This window comes from Suncus etruscus, chromosome 1 (genome assembly GCF_024139225.1).
Source record: "Suncus etruscus isolate mSunEtr1 chromosome 1, mSunEtr1.pri.cur, whole genome shotgun sequence".
Classification (NCBI taxonomy): domain Eukaryota; kingdom Metazoa; phylum Chordata; class Mammalia; order Eulipotyphla; family Soricidae; genus Suncus; species Suncus etruscus.
This window is the reverse complement of record NC_064848.1, coordinates 48772652-48778155: the sequence shown is the minus strand read 5'-3', so window position 1 is coordinate 48778155 and position 5504 is coordinate 48772652. Positions and strand designations below refer to the sequence as shown.

Sequence of the window (5504 nt, the reverse complement as noted above, 5' to 3'; positions counted from 1 at the left end):
CTCTGCAGGTGGCCCTTGGCAGAATCTGCCAAACAGGAAGGAGGGAGTAGTTTTACCTCCAGGCCAGTTTTAAAAAATGCCTCCATTCATTTTCCCTCATCGCTTAGCCTGGAACGTGGATTACTATCTCTCATGATGAATTCTCTGCGTTTTACCGGTATCTTTTTAAATCAATTGTTCTTTTTTTTTTTTTTTTTTTTTTTTTGGTTTTTTGGTTTTTGAGCCACACCCAGCGGTGCTCAGGGGTTACTCCTGGCTGTCTGCTCAGAAACAGCTCCTGGCAGGCACGGGGGACCATATGGGACACCGGGATTTGAACCAACCACCTTTGGTCCTGGATCGGCTGCTTGCAAGGCAAACGTCGCTGTGCTATCTCTCTGGGCCCTGCTCTTTCTTTCTTTCTTTTTTTTTTTTAATTTGACTACTTTATTGAGATCTGTAGTTAACAATGCTACTAACAATGGTTTCTCATGCACATTATTCCAACACCACATCCATCAGCAGTGTACTGCCCGCTCCCCCCTAACCCCCAAGGATCCCAATACTTCTCTTTCCCTAACCTAGCGGCCAACTCAATTGTATGGGTCAGTTCTCCCATCATGTTGCCTTTGGAACTTTGTTGTTACCTTAATGTGTATCTTTAAGTTCCACATATGAGATTATTATTTTTGTTTATTTCTTGTAAACTATTCATGTACTCTTCTAGTCTTTTGGAAAAAAACAATGTTTCATTTAGTTTGAGTACTCTGCATACACTTGTTTACTGGAGGACACAGAACAAAAATATGTATACTCTGCTGAGGATAAGTTGACAACTTTCCATGTGAGAGATCCTGTCGAATTTACAGAGAGGCATGGGAAAGTTTGCCTCCAAGTCTTTGTACTATAGAAACATTCTGTTCAGTGTTCATTGAGCTGGGAAAAGTGTTACCTGACCAATCTTTAGATTGATAGACAATACTCCCTGTAATAAAGCCCTTCCTATCAACATTTTTTATAATTAAATTATACTAATGTTAATGTTTTCTTCTACTGATTTTTTAATTTTGGGGGGGCACATCCAGTGATGCTCAAGGGTTACTCCTGGCTATGTGCTCAGAAATCACTTCTGGCTTATGGGACGCCAGGGGATCGAACCTTGCTCCGTCCTAGGCTAGCATGCCCAAGGCAGACACCTTACGCCCTGCACCACCACTCTGGCCCATCTTCTACTATTTTCTAGTCAAGATTGTAAAGATGTCTTTTTTTTTTTTTTTTGGTTTTGGGTTACACCCGGCAGCGCTCAGGGGTTACTCCTGGCTCTATGCTCAGAAATCGCCCCTGGCAGGCATGGGGGACTATATGGAAAGCCAGGATTCAAACCATCGTCCTTCTGCATGAAAGGCAAACGCCTTACCTCCATGCTATCTCTCCGGTCCCTAAAGATGTCATTTCTGAAAATGTATTAGGTCCATTACACAGTTCTTAGAGGAATTAAAGCAGCTTTTTGGGCCTACCTAACAAAGCACTCTAACATCTAAAGACTCCAAATATTGAAAGCCCAAAGCAAAAGCAAAAATTGAAATTTGGGAGTGTATGTGAGCTCAAACTGGCGATAGGCCCTTCTCTGTTTCTCTGGGCTCAGCCTCATTGTCTGTCACTATCCTGAACATGCAAACCCTCTCTGGTTGCATTCATCTTGATCCAGTTAATTCCTATTTATCATGATGTTCCTCCACTCAAACTTCTTGGTTTCCTGGTGAAAGATATGGAGATAGTTCAAAGGTCTTAATATATACCTCAAAGCAAAACCAAAACTGAAATGTAGCAAGTGGGATGGGGTATATCGGTGGATAGTAGTAGTGACAGCATGTCTAAATCCTTACAAGTGCCATTTTTCTTGTTTTTGTTTGACACTGTTGTTTGATGTTTCTCTAAGATTCAGTGTCAACTCTCCAGTTTTCCTATGCATGATGTTGCTATTTTAACAATCATGCCATGCCGCCAACATTGAGCAAGATTGATCATTTCCAAAATGATCCTTTTTTGGGTCATGTGTCCCTGTTAAAGATTTGTCCTTATACTTCTGGTATATGTGTGCACTGGCTCCAAGACTTTGAGAGAACGAAACTGAAAAGTTAGAGTCAGATGCACCTCACTAAAGGCTGACTCTGGAGGACAGGGCTGTTCACAAAGGCATGGAGGTCTCTGAACAAGTCTATCAACTAGTCTATCATCCTGCTCTACACATTCTTATACTACTTTTTTTTTTTTGGGGGGGGGTTTGGGCCACACCCGGCGGTACTTAGGGGCTACTCCTGGCTGTCTGCTCAGAAATAGCTCCTAGCAGGCATGGGGGACCATATGGGACACCGGGATTCGAATCAACCACCTTAGGTCCCTGGATCGGCTGCTTGCAAGGCAAATGCTGCTGTACTATCTCTCCAGGCCCCTTATACTACTTTTTTTAAAAATGATTTTTGAGACCAATGTGAATTGCAAGTTTTTCAGTTATATTTAAGGTGTACAGTGACAGTGAATTAGGGCAATTCCCACCACCAGTGTTGACCTCCCTCTGCCACTGTTCCCAGCAGGCCTCCCATACCACCAACCTTAGTCCCCTAAGGGACTGCTTGTATAATAGGTCCCTTTTGTGTATAGCTTGTTGTAGTTTGGGTTTCTTGATATTATTATCATTGACTTTGAGATGGTCATTTTTTATTTCCACTCAATGCTCATGAGACCGCTTTTCTCTGGTGCCATCCATTTTTTTTTAAGGCATAGAAATATGAGGCAGAACAAGATGATTGATACTCTATGGCTTTGTTAATAAAAAATAAATAAAAGTGGGGCCGGAGAGATAGTATGGAGGTAAGGAGTTTGCCTTTCATGCAGAAGGTCAGTGGTTCAAATCCCGGCATCCCATATGGTCCCCTGTGCCTGCCAGGGGCGATTTCTGAGCATAGAGCCAGGAGTAACCCCTGAGCACTGCCGGGTGTGACCCCAAAAAAAATAAATAAAAATAAAAAATAAAAATAAAAAAAATAAAAGTGAGAGCTGACCTTAGATGGTATTTCAGCCACCACCTTCCCCTGGGAAACCTGCCACATTTAGGGAGCTAGGCCGGGCCCAGAACCTGGCTCCACTTTCCAATCTGCTGATTTGGGGTCTACTTTATTAACCAGACCTGTACAACCAACACTCACCAGACTGCCCTCGCCTATTCTTCCACGGCTATCACAACAGACAGAAAGCAGCAGTGTGAACTCTTTCAGACCTGTTTACAGTTCATTTTCTTCTGGATATGGTGCTATGGAAATTCATTTTATGAAACCTCTAGTCCTTATAATTATGGGTAAAATGGGTTGGGTTATAATCGCCTACATGTGAATGATCTTCCACCTAGTAAATTTGTGCAGCAAGCTGAAGAAAGCAGTAGAGGCACCTTTCAATCTACTGAAAGTATCATGCACATGTTTGCCTCTGTCAGAATGATGATGGATGCTACCTTCTCAGCCGTCTATAACAGTTTCAGGGCTGTGTTGGATGTATCAAATCACTTTTCTTGGTTGAAAATACACTGTACAAAAGTTTTTTCAGCTTTTGCATTAGTTAGGACTATGAGGTATCTTTACGGACGGTTACAGTGAATGACAGATTTAAAAAGAGGCTATGAGAATGAGGACGTATAGGCAGAAAGGGAAGGAATGGTGGCTTCCCTTGGTGCCAAGGACAGAGCAGCTAACTCAGCAAAATCTTGGCCAATATTCTTGTTTTTTGCATAGGCACCTTTGGTGGGTCTTACCTCATCTGAAAATTACTGTTTACCCCACAGTGATGAAATAACAGATAACACCAACTGGGCAAGTGGTGAGGATGACCATGTAGTAGCCAGAGCAGAATGTGATTTTCTGCTGTCTCTGAAAAAGAAATTTCTTTCCATGCAGGAGATATGCTGAACTTGACTCTCAAAGAACAGCAACCCAAAGTGCGTGCTTGGCTTTTGGCTAGTCTTGGACTTGTACAAGCTAATTATGTCAAAATTCTTGGTAAAAGAAGAGGAAGAAAAACAGTGGCATCCAGTAAACTTGCCAACCAGAAAAACCTTTTACCAACACAACACTAATTAAAGGAGCCGCGGCTGCTGAGTATTTGAATAATAGGAAGCTGCTTTTGAGTCTATTTTTGTTGAAGTTAATAAGGGTTCTGTTGCACCTGAGTCCACTTATAAAAGTGGAGATAAATAAGATCTTTGATGGCTTTTATGCTTGCCTGAAGTCAAACTACAGAGTACTTTAAAATAAAATTTAGAGATTTAAAAAAATAAGAAAAGAAAGAAAGAAAGAAAGAGAGAGAAAGAAAGAAAGAAAAGAGAGAGAGAAAGAAAGAAAGAAAGAAAGAAAGAAAGAAAGAAAGAAAGAAAGAAAGAAAGAAAGAAAGAAAGAAAGAAAGAGAGGAAGAAAGAATGAAAAGGAAGGAAGGAAAGAAAGAAAGAGAGAGAAAGAAAGAATGAAAAGGAAGGAAGGAAGGAAAGAAGGAAGGAAGAAGGAAAAGGAAGGAAGAAAGGAAAGACAGAAAGAGAGAAAGATGGAGGGAGGGAAAGAAAACTCTTTATTTTAGACAGTGTTTATGAAAGTTATGGTCATACAGGTAATCTCAGTTCAATCCTGGTATTCGGTGGTTTGGATGGTCATACAAGTTGGCTATCACAAGCTGTTTCCGCATTTAATACTTCTACTGAAGAGTTGCTAAAAAAAATAACAGGTGTCTTCTCTGGATGAAAAAGAAGGTTTTGCTGTATAATGTATTTTTTTACAGAGATTATTTAAGGCACGATTTCTGTTTATGGTCCCAGGATAAATTATAATCACCTTTGTTTTTTTTTTTTTTGGTTTTTGGGCCACACCCGGCGGTGCTCAGGGGTTACTCCTGGCTGACTGCTCAGAAATAGCTCCTGGCAGGCACGGGGGACTATATGGGACACCGGGATTCGAACCAACCACCTTTGGTCCTGGATTGGCTGCTTGCAAGGCAAACACCGCTGAGCTATCTCTCCGGGCCCATAATCACCTTTGTTTAAAAAAAAAAAAGTTACTTCTGGGGCCCAGAGAGATAGCACAGCGGCGTTTGCCTTGCAAGCAGCTGATCCGGGACCAAAGGTGGTTGGTTCAAATCCCGGTGTCCCATATGGTCCCCCGTGCCTGCCAGGAGCTATTTCTGAGCAGACAGCCAGGAATAACCCCTGAGCAATTCCGAGTGTGGCCCAAAAACCAAAAAAAAAAAAAAAAAAAAAGTTACTTCTACAGTTCAATAAAAATATTTGGTTGTGGCTATTGTGTTGCTGCTAGAAATTAAAGTTGTGCATTATATTAGTATATTATATACTCTAATAATATATAACTAATAACAATTTATATTGTATTATATATTATATAATTATATATAATATTAATATGTATAATATTGTATATACATTGGGATTTGACAATAAACATGTCTGAAGCCTGTAGTCAGTCGATCTCATG

General features: G+C 40.9%; 1 pseudogene; it reads left to right on the top strand.

The window, feature by feature from the left end:
* The first annotated feature begins 3046 nt into the window (after positions 1–3046).
* LOC126002345 (peroxisomal membrane protein PEX13-like) lies at positions 3047–4235 on the top strand (annotated as a pseudogene).
* Positions 4236–5504: the final 1269 nt, after the last annotated feature.